Source organism: Euprymna scolopes, chromosome 44, assembly GCF_053919585.1.
Source record: "Euprymna scolopes isolate OS-2025 chromosome 44, ASM5391958v1, whole genome shotgun sequence".
Lineage (NCBI taxonomy): Eukaryota > Metazoa > Mollusca > Cephalopoda > Sepiida > Sepiolidae > Euprymna > Euprymna scolopes.
This window is the reverse complement of record NC_136525.1, coordinates 8,753,082-8,770,935: the sequence shown is the minus strand read 5'-3', so window position 1 is coordinate 8,770,935 and position 17,854 is coordinate 8,753,082.

Sequence of the window (17,854 nt, the reverse complement as noted above, 5' to 3'; positions counted from 1 at the left end):
AGGCCTGCAAGCTGGGGCCCTCACCATCGGATATAGATTAAGGTCATATCCAGGACCGAAGCTAAATTGAATGTAACTGTTTAAGCAACCTATACCTCATTTGATTCGCTTTTTTATTTCTATATCACTTTATCTTTTCATACCTGACTTTTAATTGAAATATTCTAGTGTTCACATCAATTTAAAAAAAATTAATTCAAATCCAGAAGGCAAAAACGCTACCCTGCAGCAACAAATGAGCTTAAAACCAGCTTAAAATATCCACCTTTTAGGCAACAAAGCATCTCTAATCGTAATTGCTGTTCAAGTTTATACAACGTAATATTTAGCCCATATGCCTCAACTTTCTTTTAATGATCATCAAGAGCTCATTAACCTCCACCTTTCTGGTTTATCCAACCGAGGTCCTGGTTATGACCTTAAACTATATCCGATGGTCAGCCCCCAGCTTGCGGGCTCTGGGGAGTGTGGAGTCACCCCTTAATTGCCATTGCTCCCAGGTCCACTCTGACCCAGAGTGGTAGTACCTGTTAGGGTCCCAACTATGGGTTAAATAGAATACGACTTAAAAAACAAATATACTATATTAAAAAAATCGTTCTTCAAAATCTAGAATACTAGCAGGGGTGCCCGGCGTTGCTCGGGTGTTTGGAGGTGTATGCTATGCAAAAAAAGCAAAAAAAAACAAAAAAAATGCTTAATTTTTTAAAACTTTGACCCCTATTATGACCCCTTAAAATTTATTGTTTCGGGCTCAAATCACTTTATTAAGTTAGATCCATGTTCAAGGAACCTATATCTAAAATTTCAAGTGTCTAGACCCAAAATTGTCGGAGGAGTTTGGTAGAGTTCTTAAAGGTCAAATCGTTGAAATTTGACCCCTTAACCAGCCAAATTTCTGACTGACACCCGTCACATCGATTTTCCCAAATCTCAGTACCCGGTATTTCAAATTTCGAGTCTATAGACTAAAAATTGACAGAGTTATTGCGTAGGGAAATGTACACAGACAGACAGACACACAGACACACAGACAGACACGTTCACTTTTATAGATATATAGATATGTCAACCTATGTCACGGTAACATATATTGAGCGAGTTTTTAACAGTATTTTATCTGGATTTTTATTTATAACACCTTTTCCCAAACTTACCGTGTTAAAGAGAGAATCAGACGCCATCTTGAATTTTCCAATACATCGGTAAACACTGTATGTTTTTCGAGCTGAATGAATATGTTACATTGAATAAAAACACGAAAAATATAAATCACACCCCCCCAAACAAATTAGAGTAGTCGGTGTTCTGTAGTAGCGTATCTGGATATTTACCAGAAAAAATATTTAGGTTTGGCTATAAATTCCTAAACTCATTTAACCCTAAATAATTTAGGTGACTGAAATAGGAATCTAATTGAATCTTTAATTTCCTGAATAGTATCCGAGAATTCATTTTTCTTTGAGTTATATCGAATTCATTAATACGGACTTTAGGGGCTTTTTTCGTAATGCTACTGTAAAAATTATTTTTTATTGTTACAAATTACGATGCTTTAAATAAAGCAAAAGTAAATTCTTGCGTTTTTTATTTACTACTGAAAACCATAACTTTAGTAAAGGTATTTTTTGTTTAAACAAAATAAAACATTTTCACTAAGAGTTAAGTAAAAATAATTAGTTCATTATATTCTGCGATCATTATTTGAAAAATACTGCAATTTTCATTAAAATTCGTTAATTTCCTGATTTTTGGTGAATTTTTAAGTAAAGGGAGGAGTCAAAATGTGTATACACTTTGAGCGTCGGCATTCATTTTGTGTGTTTTTTAGTGATGCAATGTTGTCAACTGAGATTTTAAAAAACCTTCGAGATCAGGAGAATCCTACAATAAAAAAATTATAAATGTAGTATATTAAATATATAAAATGTTCCGTGTTTTCTCACTATATATTTCTAGAATTATATTGAAGCGATTGGCTCCCCAGAAGGCTTACATATTTTATCAGCTAGTTTTGCCTGTTTTTTTTTTTCAGAGAGGGTATTTTTTTTTTTTGCAGGAAACAAATCATAAACTCAAACTTTTTATAATAAAAGTTAAATTGAAATATACTGCAAATTAAACATCACAATAATGGTGCAACATATTTTGAAATTAGAAAAATAAAAAACAAAAAACTTTGTTTTAGCATAGCAAGCGACAAACTTTTTTTTTGGCCTTATATAATAAAGAAAAGATGTGTAAATTAAAAAATTTGGAAGATAAACAAATGAAATATGTTTTTTTTTTTTTTACTTATCGAGTTAACAGAAAATGAAATCGTTCGTCAATTCGTGGCTGTGAAATGAATCGAACCGGAAGTTCAGTTTTATCAACAGAACAGATTCGCAATAACGGTTAAAAAAATATATTTATTTTATTTAATATTTTAATAATTCGCGAGGTAAATTTATTTTAATTACATAAAAACATACCTCGACTCTAAAGATGGGTTGTCTGAAAATTTCAAATAAATTGGTAACGTAGAAATATGGTTTTATTCGTTTGGAACAAACCAAATTTACATTTATATATATATAGATGTATGCTTTGTTTACAGAACGTTTAGATAAGTCACCAGTACCGTCGGTTTCAAGCCTGATAATTAGGGACCGTTTTAGATACCCATATCTTACCCATAATTAATATTAAAGGTATTAAAAAAAAAAAAAGAAACAATTGAAATTAGACTTTAAATTTAATAAAATCGCCTCATCCAAGAAATAAGGGGGGTGTATTTCACAAAACGAGTGTTAAACGTGAACTCGTAATGTATATATATGTTTCCACTTCCGGTTATAAAAGAGATGAGTGTTAGCTGAAGATAGCTTGATATGGGTATCTAAAACGGTCCCTAATTATCAGGTTTGAAACCGACGGTACTGATAAGTTATCTCATCTAAGCTTTCTGTAAAAAATAAAACATAAATAATACGCTCTTATTTTCAGATATTCCTTATAATAGAGCACTCTGCTGGAATCCTTTTTCCAAAAAAATAATGTAATTAATTATATATATATATATATATATATATATATATATATATATATATATATATATATATATATATATATATATGAGCAAACAATTAATAAAATATGTTAAAAAACACTTTGAAATGAGTTAAAAACATATTTAATCTGAAAAGGAAACACTAGATAAATGGATAGTCCTTAATCCACGGAGTTTTGAAGAAATACTCTCCTTCTCATCAGAGGGTAGGAATTAGCAAAATGCGGGATCGGATTTTGCATGCAGAAGTATTTGATGAAACAACAAGTAAGTCAAAGATCTTACTTGAAAACAAAATAAGTTAAGCAGAGGAAATATGGTAAAGAAAAAGGTGATTACACATAAATGAATAGTCTGGTGGAAGATAAAAAATCCAGTGACGGTAAAATCCAAATGTAAAACTTCAAGAAAGTTAAAAGAATTTCCATTTGTACAAGTAAAATCCAAGGAAATCCCGTAATTGGAAGAAGATGGTCCATAATAATCCAAAGGCAGAAATCCAAGGAATAATTCATAAAAATGTGTACAAGGAAAAAATATATTAATAAAAGAAAAATAAGATGTGCTTTTCACTCTACTTCCGAGACATAACTATAAATAAAAAAGATCAAAGGAAGAGAAAGGAGAGAAAAAAAAATGATAAAGTTAAATATAAAATATAAAATAAAAGTCAAAATGACCCAGACAAGAAATGTTAAAGGCGCGAAAATATATATAGGGCAAAATAATATAGGTCAACTGAAATGTACAGGTCATCACTTAAAAAATGTCAGCAAGAGTTGTTAAACGACACTAAAAAGAAAATAAAAATAAATAAATAAATATATAATAAATAAATAGAAAATAAAGAATAAATAAATAAATAAATAAAATATTAAATATAATATATAATATAAAATAAAATAAAATAAGAATAAAAATAAAAAATAAAAATTATTTAAGGGGAGAAGATGGCCGGTATCTGCAATTTCAGGAAAAAAAAAGGTAAGTAAATTCATATAGTAGAATTTAAGTAAATATACATGCAAGATATGAAAGTGTGGGTAGATTAATATATTAGATAGATAGGAAAGTTTAAAAAATAAAACAGAAAATGCAGATACAAAGAGATAGGCATTGCCTGCAACCGTTTACAGAACTTTCTAACTGCAAAAGACTTGATTGTAGTCATAGTATGTATATATATGCACACATATATATATATATATATATATATATATATATATATATATATATATATATATATATATATATATATATATATATATATATACCCAAAACCTCTGGCCTTAACGAAGGGAAGACTAAAACTTATGCGCAAATGTCACATAGCCCACTGCACAATTCAGGTCATTAACTTTTCCAACGAGCCTTCATTTGTTAAATTCTGATCAATAGTCGCTGAGATTTGAAACCTATAAAATTGCCAAAAAATGACGTATATATTTCCTCAAAGCCTTGATGGAGGGGAGATTATAATTTGCTGCTATGGTTTCAAATGATCTGAAATAACAGTAAGGGGAGACTTGACTCCAAAATATTTCTCATATGTCATATCTTCCCTCTTTGATTTTCATACATAAAGTAAATTTCAGAGTTTATAACGATTATTTGATACTGGAGATATTCATAATCGTACCCTATTTCCAAAAGAGGAGAGATATAACATATGAGAAATATTTGGAATCAAGTCTCCCTTTTGCTGTTATTTTAGATCATTTGAAACCATAGCAACAAGTTTTAATCTCCCCTTCATCAAGGCCAGAGGTTTTGGGGAAATATCAGATATTTTGTAATTCATATGCAAAACTAGGAAAACAAATGACTATGATTGAAACATTGGTAAAGGTGCAGTATCTTTCCAACCTTAAAAATCCATCAAAATTACCACTAAAAAGTTTTCAAGCTGAAAACGAAAATAATGTTTAAAATTCCAAGGAACAAGTAGTTTTCAAGTTATGAAGAAATTATAGTTTCAAGAAGTGGGGAATCACTTTTCTGTATTAGTTTAACGAAAAATGAACACCCACTTTACGGCCATCTTTTGGGGGAGGAGCGTCTGTTATTTTTTTTTTTAGGAGTGGTGTTTATTTGGTAATTGTGGCCTGGTAGACCTGTAGGGGACTAGGATATATAAATACCCCAATCCCGTTACAAAATAATAATGAAACGAATGGGAATTGAAGGAAACAAAGACACAATTAATGGATAAGATAAACGTCGTTTATTTGCTGTTAAAAGAAATGAACATTTTAGTTATAACATGTCCGCGCGTGGGAAGAGAAATAAATGTTGTAGGAACATTGAGAATGGTAGTCCAGCGTGTAGACAAAGGAGAGGATATCAGAGTTGTCATCAGTTAGTAGTCAGCGACGCGAAGGTGTTCTTAGTGGCCAGTAGTAGGTGGAAAGAGAAAGGGTGAGAATGTATACATACAGTCATTAGCTCGTGCCCCATACATAGTGGGAAGTGGGCATGAGGTGCGCGCGCGCGCGCCGAAACGGCGCGCGGCTTGTTCGCCCAACCTCTCTAGTTGAGAGTTGGTTCCAAAGAGAAAGAAACAGCTTATCACCTTGTTTTTATACTCGTTTCCAGAGTGTATTTTGCGCATGTGTATTTCCTTAGAAAGCGGAAGTGACGTCGTCCATGTGCGTGATCGTGTTCGCGTGTGTGAGTACATGTGTGTACGTAAGTGTGTGTGTGTATATATACGTGAATTTGAGTGTATGTACGCGAACGTGAATAAGTGTACATGTGTGGACGTGGGCGCGTATGTTTGTGTGCGCGTATGTATATGACAGCTTGAAATATGAATGTGTGTTTTGTGTGAGACTTGAAAAAGGCTCGTACAAATACTCCCCTTCCTAGGAAAAAAAAAAATACATGCAGTGTATATATTTATGTATATATATATATATATATATATTTTTTTTTTTTGTGAGTAATGTTTTCGGCAGTTGATTTTTTTGTTCTGTTTTTTTTTTTTTTTTTTTTTTTTTTTTTTTGCTGTTGGTGTGGTTGTTTGAAAAAAACGTCACAAAGGAACGGAATGTCAAAAACGGAGTGTGTTCGTAAAAAAAAAAGTATTTACTTACGCGTGGAAAATGCGTTTACTCTTTTTTTTTGGCTGACATTTGTTGGTTTGGTTTCTGTTGTGTGCTGACATGTGCAAAGAGTTGCTTGGACAAAGAAGTGAATTGTTCCGCTTGGAAGGAAAATTTTTGTTTCGTGTTGACGGTGTCGTATGTGTGTCCAGTTGACGGTAGCTTCGCATGGTTCTGCGGTAATGTGTGCATCGTTTGGACGGGCGCTAGTCGCGCGTTTGTTCTTGTTGAACGGGGTCTGGTTACTGTTGTCTTCGCAAGTGCGTTTGCAGTAATGTGTGTACATTGTCTGTACGGGCGTTTGTGTAGTCGTTCGTGGTTGCCGGTTGTCAACGAAACTTCCAAGTTTTGAGTTTATCCGCGTGCGTCGTGCATCTCAACTCGTATTGTTGATTCAACTTCTTCCTATGTGTTGATAGGGATGTCCTGTTTCTTTGTTGCTGCGTCTGCTGTGCGGGAGGGAATTGCATAGGCCTATGTGATTTTGCTCCTCGCGTTTGTTGCAGGGTAATGTCAGGAAACCGTGAAAATGTTTGTCAAGCTCGAATTTGTTTTGAAATTCGATATGAAAGTCGACAGCTCCGTGTTCGGGTTTTTTTTTTTTTTTTTTTTTTTGCAGAGTCTGACGAGGGTTCGTCATTGTAGTTGGTAGTAGCTATTCCTGTGGGTAGTGGTTTGGTTCGCTTGGTTTTCTTTGTTGAGAAGTTCGCTTTTTTCTTTATCAAATAAAACGCGCGTCTCGCTCAAAACAATTAATCTCCAAAACGGTAGAGTCGCCATGTTTGTTCGTTCCCAGTCAGTCGGGCGCCAGTTTGTTGTGGACTTGTGGCATAGGAGGAAATGCGTGCTCCTCTCGCGTTCCGAGGGAAAATGAATTGTCTCGAGGAAGAAACGAACGACATGTTAAATTGAATTAAACGAACAGGAATGTCTTTGGTGAAAGAAACAAGTAAAAGAAAGGGTACCACACGTGGTTAGTTTTGCGTGCGTCTTTCGCTGTAAGCTGGTGAGAAAGAAAGTTTATAGCTTGGCGTGCGTCTCTCGTTAAGTGGTGAAGAGGAAAAGTTTATACCTTGGCGTGCGTCTCTCGTTAAGTGGTGAAGAGGGAAAGTTTATCTTTGTAGAGAAAGAGTCTGTGTGTGTATGAGTGCTTCATTCAACCTCATCCATTTCATTTAAATCACGTCGGGGTCACCAAATTTGTAGGGGACTAGGATATATAAATACCCCAATCCCGTTACAAAATAATAATGAAACGAATGGGAATTGAAGGAAACAAAGACACAATTAATGGATAAGATAAACGTCGTTTATTTGCTGTTAAAAGAAATGAACATTTTAGTTATAACATGTCCGCGCGTGGGAAGAGAAATAAATGTTGTAGGAACATTGAGAATGGTAGTCCAGCGTGTAGACAAAGGAGAGGATATCAGAGTTGTCATCAGTTAGTAGTCAGCGACGCGAAGGTGTTCTTAGTGGCCAGTAGTAGGTGGAAAGAGAAAGGGTGAGAATGTATACATACAGTCATTAGCTCGTGCCCCATACATAGTGGGAAGTGGGCATGAGGTGCGCGCGCGCGCGCCGAAACGGCGCGCGGCTTGTTCGCCCAACCTCTCTAGTTGAGAGTTGGTTCCAAAGAGAAAGAAACAGCTTATCACCTTGTTTTTATACTCGTTTCCAGAGTGTATTTTGCGCATGTGTATTTCCTTAGAAAGCGGAAGTGACGTCGTCCATGTGCGTGATCGTGTTCGCGTGTGTGAGTACATGTGTGTACGTAAGTGTGTGTGTGTATATATACGTGAATTTGAGTGTATGTACGCGAACGTGAATAAGTGTACATGTGTGGACGTGGGCGCGTATGTTTGTGTGCGCGTATGTATATGACAGCTTGAAATATGAATGTGTGTTTTGTGTGAGACTTGAAAAAGGCTCGTACAGACCAACACAAAGCCTACCTTAAAAAACTTGTTCTGTAAAGGTTTTCGGGTGTGCTGAAAACGAATATCGTATTTTCATTTTCCGCAAATAAGTATTTTTCCAGGTACTAAGCAATTCTTTATGTTATAAATTGTGGCCATCGTTGTACATGCAGCACGCCTATTTTTCTTAATATCCGGAAAAATACTTATTTGTTGAAAATTTAAATGCAATATTCATTTGTAGCACACCCGAAAACATAAAGAAAACAAGTTCTTTAAAATAGATTTTGTATTGGTCTATCAGGCTACAATAAACACCGCCCCTAAAAACAATAACAGACCCTCCCAAAAAGGTGTCCATAAAGTGGGTGCTCATTTTACATTAAATTAATACAGAAAAGTGATCCCCATAATTTTAAAACTATAATTTCTTTATATCTTGGAAACTACACGTTTCCTGGAATTTTAAACGTTATTTTCGTTTTCAGCACCCCTGAAAACTCATGATAGTGGTAATTTTAAAGGATTTTTTTAAGAATAGAAAAATACTGCACAATTACCGCTGCACATTTTATCGCTGTAAAAAAGTGCTAAAAATAGACTCTGGATGATAGATGATCTCGTTAATGTGGGACCTTAAGGGCAAATGTCACATAGCCCACAACACAATTCAGGTCATTACCTTTCCGATGAGCCTTCATTTGTTGAATTTTGATCAATAACCTCTGAGATATGGAACTAGCCAAAATAGGTGGTATATCTATGAATATATTAGTGGTCTGGCAAGGCTACAGGGGGGGGGGACAATCGAAGCAGCAAAACTGACAAATGTAGGGAGACAATGAAGAAGCAAAATCGAAGCTACTTTCATGGACACTTGGCAACAGACTTGATGTTCGTGTTCCATTTCAGATCAGGAGTAAAGGTCAAACCCAGAAGCTTTTCAAAACACGGGGCCTCAAAAATCTTCAAAAAGCCTGAAAATTTTCATATAGTTTCGTCTCATAGCTCTATTCATTATTGAGGACTCTTATATAAACCTCGTTAAATTCCTTTTTTGGTCCTCCGACAAAAGGAGGGTGAACCTGTAAATTCACCCTTGTCTGTTCGTCAGTTCGTCTGTGCACACTTTTCTCAATAACTACGTCCTGGAATTTTAAAAAATTTTGCAAAAACATTAAACATGATATGAATAAAACTGTAACAGAACGGATTTTCTGGGACTAACTCCAGTTGCCCTCCTAGGGGTGCCTTTTGGATTAAAATGGCTAAAATTGACACTTTTATGCTCATTAAAAAAAAAAATTGATGCCTTGGATTTTTATAAAACGTTCTGAAAAATTGTAACTAACTGATTTCTATATAATTTTGTTTGTCTATACTTTGCAATAACTCTTGGGTGTGCACCAGGGACTCTTTTTTTTGGGGGGGGGGCTATTTTACCATATTTGTCCAAAATTTTCTATTTAACAGTTTTGCATGGTGCTGAACTCAAATCTAAATATATTAAGGCCTTGGGGACTTTGGGGGCTAAATGGGGGAGGGGAGGTAAATGATAGACTTGGTCATTTCTTTTTTTTTTTTTTTTTTTTTTTGTATGGTGCAGAACTCAAATATTAAGGCCTAAAACTGCCCCGTTTGTTCATTTTCACCAGGATGTGACGTCCCCTGGGGACTTTTGGGGCTAAATTTTTATTTTTTTTATGCCCTGTTCACTGTGCACTCACGGAAGACCATGCATGCTTCACTTGTTTCTTTGAATATATTTAACCTGGAATCATATATATAATTTAGAGACGGGTTTTGTATAGACGTTCCCCACGCATGTAAGGTCACTTATATATATGCATGTCCGATTAAACATGACTGAGTTCGTCTTTTTCCCAATTTTGCTGGTAATTTTGGTGCCAAATGCTTTGGACTGATCTAAATTGATCAGCACGGCATCGGTGTCGACTTTCTCAATGATCAAGCATAGCAAATTCAGGTTGTCCTGCATTGTCCATTTCATCATTGAGCGTTTGCTCTGGACCGATAAGTGGGGCTATAACATGAGGATATTCTTATCATTGTTTTTACTCTCGAGTATATATCCCACACAGTAAGACACAGTTAACCCACAGAGAACCACATCACTCTGTATGAAAGCATATAAGATATGAATGGATACACACTCGAGAGTCAAAACAATGAAAAGAATATGCTGTTGTCATAGCCTTACTGATGAGGGCAGCTAGGATGAGTTGCAATGCAAGCGATTCGATAAGATCTTGGCCGAAATCTTTAACTCTGCGGTAAGCATTGTTAATTTTTTTTTTTTTTTTTTTACATGGGCATCACCACTTATCAAGGCCAAGAGGCCACTCGACGATAAGGGATAAAGAGTGTACAGTAGACAATTGGACGATATAGAAATCATTAGTAATGGAAATTCGGTAAATTTGTTAACTCATATGGAACAGCTAATCAAGAACTTGTTTACGTTAGACTTGAAGACAACCATATTGTAGTCAGCTGGAAAGCAGGAAAACGGAAGACAACTGCATTAATGTTATGTTAATTAATGTTAACATTAATGTTAATGTTAACATTAATGTTAACATTAATGTCATGTTAATTAATGTTAACATTAATGTCATGTTAATTAATGTTAATTAATGTTATGTTAATTAATGTTACCATTAATGCTAACATTAATGTTAACATTAATGTCATGTTGATTAATGTTAACATTAATGTCATGTTAATTAATGTTAACATTAATGTCATGTTAATTAATGTTAACATTAATGTCATGTTAATTAATGTTAACATTAATGTTAATGTTAATTAATGTTAACATTAATATGTTAATTAATGTTAACATTAATATGTTAATTAATGTTAACATTAATGTCATGTTAATTAATGTTAACATTAATGTCATGTTAATGTTAACATTAATGTCATGTTAATTAATGTTAACATTAATGTTATGTTGGCAGGTCTTCCCGCTACTTCCTTAGTAGTTTTGAACTTAAATAGACTCTTGATTTTTGATGACACCTTTCTGTAATTTTGGCACAATCTTAAACAAAACAATGCGAAATGCAAACAATCTTTATTTATGAAAAATAATGTCTTTTAAATGTTGCCCATGTTTTCAATTTTCTACCTGACCGTTTTTCATAATTTTTAGATATTTTAATTACTGTTACATGACAATTAAGTAGATACTATTGGTTTCATTTGGAATCCAATATTTCAATTTTTTAATTTTGCTGCAATAAGAAAGTAGAACCAAAATTGCTAATTTCTTCAAAAACTATTTTTATTCAATAATTAATTTTCTACTTTATTGTTTTTGTTTTGTTTTTTTTTTAAATTACGGGATATCTTAATTACTGCAGCATTCTGTAGATAATATTGGTTTCACTTGGAATCCAATATTTCAATTTTCGAATTTTGCTGCAATAAGAAAGTAGAACCAAAATTGCTAATTTCTTTGAAAACTATTTTCTTTAATAATTAATTTTCTACTTTATTGTTTTTGTTTTGTTTTTTTTTAATTACGGGATATCTTAATTACTGCGGCATTCTGTAGATAATATTGGTTTCACTTGGAATCCAATATTTCAATTTTCGAATTTTGCTGCAATAAGAAAGTAGAACCAAAATTGCTAATTTCTTTGAAAACTATTTTCTTTAATAATTAATTGTCTATTTCACTGTTTCTTGTAATTTTTGGATATTTTCAATATTGTGACATGCCAATTCTGTAGATAATATTGGTTTCACTTGGAATACATTATTTCAATTTTTAAATTTCGCTATAATAACAAAGAGTCAGAACGAATTCAGTAGATCATTAATGGCAGCCATCTTGAATCATTTATAAAATGAAAAACAAAATGTCTGAAAAATTGGTGGGACTTTTTTTTTCTTCAAGTGGGTCGGATAATTCATAATTGTCACAGATAATTACGATCTCAGGTTGTAACTATAAATTACGTAAGTTATCTTTTTCTTTCACATTACACGAAAAAAAAAACAGGATATAGTTAAGATAAAAAAAAAAAACAGCGTAATTTGAAACAGCAACATTATCAAACCTACCTACCAACCTACTTACCTACTACCCTATCTACGTCACTTAGTAAACTAAATTCTTTTTAAAAAATGGCAGATGTAAACAAAATCAAATGAATCAATTGAATCTTTTGATACGATGCGCATGTAGTAGTCATAACGAGGAACATTTATTTCCTCTTGTAGAGCAGCCCCTGAAAGGTGATTTGGTTACAGGAGGACCAATCAGACTCTGCTCGACCTTTGGAAAACGACTTCTAGACCCCTTGGGATTTAGATGGCAGCAGCAGAGAGGTGGCGGTGGCTAAGTGGTTAACGACACGGACTGACAACCTGGGTGTTGCAAGTTCAAATCCATTTCGTTCCACATATCACTTTATCTATCTATCCATTTATTGGTCTATCTATCTATCTATTGATCGATCTATTTATCGATCTATCTATCTACTTATTGATCTATTTATTTATCTATCTATCTATTAATCTATCCATTTGTTGATCTATCTATTTATTTATTCATCTATCCATTTATCGATCTATCTATCTATCTATTGATCTATCTATTTATCTATCCATTTATTGATCTATCTATTGATCTATCTATCTATTGATATATCTATTTATCGATCTATGTATTTATTGATCTATCCATTTATTTATCTATCTATTGATTTATCTATCTATTTATTGATCTATCTATTTATTGATCCATCTATCTATTTATTGATCTTTCTATTTATCTATCCATTTATTGATCTATCTATCTATCCATTTATCTATCTATATATTTGTCGATCCAGCTATCTTTCTATCTATCTATTCATTTATCTATCTATTTATTGATCTATCTATTATCTGAAGTTAGAAGGTAATGGTGGTTAACGGTACTGACTGACAACCTGGGTGTGCCAAGTTCGAATCCAGTTCATTCCACAGAACACCTTTACTTAGGATGTTGGCAACCAACACAACAACAACAACAACAACAGTCATCATCAGCATCACCATCATCAACATTATAACAAATTGTCGAAAGGATTGTAGATTCTATCAAGAATTCCATGGGTGGGTTACATTTTCAGAAGTGGTCACCGAGTCATTGATGACTCACTTCTAATTATGGAGAATTAATTCCTTAATTCATTACAGCATGAGTTCGAGGGAAAGCCGACGCCTGTCTTTATCCCCGTATCATGACTTTTAGCGAAAACGTCGCAGCTAAAATGACGACAATGCCAAAAGAGGAGTAAGTTAGAGTTATTGGCCATGTCACGCATCGTATGCAGGAGTGCTTACTTAGCATTGAACGGTGATAAAACAAAGACTGTTGGACATTCATGGTTGGAATTTGGCATACAAGTCACGTATAGACTGGAGTTTATTTAATAGACTGAAGTTTATAGGGATGCCCACATTTTAGAGCATTTTCATGTGGCGATGTAGCAGCCGACACTTGTTACAATAACAGGCAGGAGCTAATTCTCACGATTCGAGATTTGAAATCCATTTTCTCCCTCGCTTTTCCAATCACAAGCTAGCTCTCTAGCACTTGACCGAGTATATAAAACACGAAATCATGAACCTTTATTCCTCTTTCATTCTGACCCTGCCGGGCAGCAGACTTCGCCTAGGGCTTTGGCCCCAGGCTGGACGGGAGTATTACAAGCTAACAATACCTTTTTTCAAACTCACATTTGTTTCCACATGCGGTACCCAAAGGAACATTCTTTATCATGCTAAAGAACACACACACACACACACACACACACACACACACACACACACACACACACACACACACACACACACACACACTGATACATCGCCCCTTTCTTTCTCCTGTAACTGGCTTCTTTCGGCCCGGCGACTACTAGCTATAAACATGTGTGGACTGAGCTGTTTTCTGCTCAACAAGCTGGCAATATATTAATTCTATATTTACACAAGAACACGTCAACCTACTAACCCGTTTATCTCTTGTACACTCTGTAACCCCACACTGATGAAGCTTGGCTAGGATCCCTGTTTATCTGGAAATCTCGGCTCGTATCATCTAGTCCTTCTCTGTGGGTTGTTACATTGAATCCTGTATGCTGAAAGCGAATGTCAAAGCTGCAGGCAGGAAGAAAAACAAACTCGTGAAACTCTATTCTACAGAATTAATTTCACAAACTTATGTACAAATATTTTTACAAATATCGTTCAGTTCTTAATAAGTTTTCAAAGTTTCAAAACTCTCTTCAAAGACAACGTCAGACGGATGGATAAGGAGGAAGGGGAGTCATGTCTCCAGGGACGGCAATCTCCACACGATCTGTTCTCCCTGAAATCAACAAGCAATCTCTCTAATTTTCGCGCGACAGTAATATATATAGTGAGGTATGTGGATGGGGTGAAAGTTTCCCTAGCCACTCAGATTTCACCACGAAATAAAACCCCAAGATTTTTGCGTGTGTGCAATTCCCGAATCTGGGATCTGAGTTCTACAGACATACTAATTCCCATGACCCCCTAAGGTTAGATGTCAGTTCTGACATCCGACTTTGAGTTCACCAAGGCCAGACAATATTATGCTCCAAGTTTCCTGTCATCAATTTTAACTGCAAAATATATTTCTCTGGTTTAAAACAATATCTATTTTGACATGAAATAAAATATGTATATTCATATTTTCTATTTTAAATCCTCGGGTTATCTGGCGTCACCCGGAAATGATTAGCTATTAAGCATAGTTACTCAGCCCCTCGCAGCTACCCAATGAGGGATTACGTCACACTCTACTAACGAAGATAACAAATAAAGTTGTTTATTAAATGTTAAAATAAGACTTTCATTCGTTGTCTTCATATTCCATAACTTCTGGACCAGCAAGCCTCACTTTTGGACCTATTTCTGATCACAGTTACTGAGGATTGTGTAACAAATGCCCATTGCCCTCTCGAGAATGCTGATCACGCTGTGATGATGATAGACATCACTCTAAACTCTCGACCCAAATTGCTCAAAACGACTGGGATACCATCAGGGATCACAGGATCACATCAGAGATGCTTCATGGGGAAATATCTTTTCTCTTCTTGCAGAAGGGTGTGTAAATGAGACTTCCGTTTGCCTGCTTCCCACCTGACTACAACTTGGATATCTTCAAATCCAACATAAACAAATTCCTGATAAACCTCCCCCTTCAGTAAGACACTTTATCAAATCTCCAATACTAACGATTCCTGCGATACTATCCCATTGATTACTGTACACGCAGTGACCCTTATCTCTGAGTGGCTTCTGGGCCTTGATAAGTGGTAACTACCATGTAAAAAAAAACAAAAAAAAACAGTACACATCACCTGGGGCTTCGGTCTCCGATCGAACGTGAGTACTACGAGCTAACACTGGCTCTCTTCTAAATACCATTTATTTCCACGTGCTGTACCCTAACGAACATTCTTCCTTTTGTTGTCTTCATTTTTAATTAAATTACGAAGACTAAGCTTCTTTACTTTAATAATTACAAGAAACATTCTCAGCCACTAATAGCCATGGTTAATGATACCTTACTTGAACGTACATCATTCAAACTCCTCAGCTTAGCATTCACAGGGAACATGAGTTGGAACAAATACATTGAGTGCATTGCCAAAGCTGCTGCAAAGGAGGTGGGCTCTCTCTATCGTGCTAGAAAGATACTTACGCCTAAGAGCATCCTGTACATCTACAAGGCCACAATTCGCCCATGTATGGAATATTGTTGTCACATTTAGGCTGGTGCATCTGCTACTAATCTCTCACTCCTGGATAGAGTCGCCAACATAATAGATCCCGAAATGTCATCTAAGCTTCAGCCTCTGTCCCATCGACAAAATATTGCATCCGGATACATTTTAGACAGGCCTCGTATCCATCATCAAATTCAGTTTAGGCACTGACCAAACAATGACTGGTGATAACTAACTTATTACAGGGTTTAACGGTAAAATTGTCGCACTAGAGAATACAATATGATTCCATTTCCAGCTTTCTTTTCTTCTTTTTCTTTTCTTTTTTTTTTTTGTTGCAGACTATCTACGTGTTGACCAGTTGTGTACAGATCCGAAGAGCGATAGGAGTGTCTATCATGTCTCAAAGTGACACAATGTTCAACGAACGAGATCGGAGATGTGCCGCTGTACAACTCATGCTCTCTACTGATCCAAATTATAACAACAGGACCATTGCCAGCACCCTCAAAATATATTGTTTGATTGCTATGAAATAACAGGGACGTGCCCAGAGTGATGAAAACAAAATTTTTGGTCACGGGTATGGTCTTTGGTGTGGTTTCAAGTGAGGGCCACATCATGCCACATCACAGGCAGAAGCTAATTCTCACGATTTGAGATTTTAAATCGATTTCTTCTTGGTTTGTCCAATCACAAACCAGCTCTCAACCAGGTGACCGAGTACATAAAAGGTGAAATCTGAAACCCTCTTCCTTTTTTTCTCGTTGCTCTACCAGCAGCACACATCGCCAGAGAGGGGGGTTTCGCCCCCCCCCCCGGTCGAACGTGAGTACTACGAGCTAACAATGGCTCTCTTCTCACTACCATTTATTTCCACGTGCTGTACCCAAACGAACATTCTTTGTCATGCTAAAGAACATACAACTCACACTCACGCACGCCAACACATTAATACACTGAAGACTTTGTCCTCTCTTTCTCCTTTAATCGGCTTCCTTTGTTCTGGCGACTACTAGCTATAAACACGTGTGGACTGAACTATTCTCTCCTTCAACAAGCCGGCATGATATTAATTCTATCCTCACGCAAGACCACTTCATCCTACTAACCTGTTTCTCTCTTGTACTCTCCTACTAACAACACTAACGAAGATAACAAATAAAGTTTTTTATCAAATGTTAACATGAGACGTCCATTCATTGTCTTCATTCTAAACTAAAAACCACATCTATAGAAAGACCCAATAATCGCGACGAGTATTTGATGTTGAACATCTCGGTAGGGCATAGAAACTATAGCGTTAAAAAAATCAGAGGAAAACTCTGAAGAACTGAATACTTCGAATAGGTATGAGTCTAAGCCAACGCTCTGGCTGTCACGGAATCTGCTCGTAACGGTATACGAATAAGGATAATCTCACGGAAACGTTATTCATTGTACCTACAAATGTAAACGGCCCTTGTAAAAGGCAAAATAGGGAAAACGCTATCTCTTGTGTTCTAAAAGTTCTATATCGAAATGTACTGAAAACACATTCGATTATCTTTGTATTTTCATTGTTTTCCATCGAGCTATTGATTTTAATTTACTGTTGCTTTTATTTTCCTCTTTGCAGTTTATTTCAAAGTTGGTATAAAAGTGAATCTATTGAATAGATATCAGTCAGCATGTTATATTGGTCTATAAACGGGTATGACTAACATTTTAAACTATGAATATGTGATATGGATCCTAGGTAATATTTCAGCATATTCTTATCGTATGTAATTACATTGTTTCATTCACCCATTAAAAACTAGTTTTAAGTTTTTAATATTGTAAGTGGCAGTTTATTTTTCGATGATCTTTTTACATAAAATTTTGAGTAACACATTCAATTTAAATAGGCGTCATTTTACGTAACTGAAGATTTTTGATATAGTTAACTTTTGAAGTCTTAATACTTTTTTTTGTGTCTCTATTAAAATTTATTTTAGTAAATTAGGTAATATCATT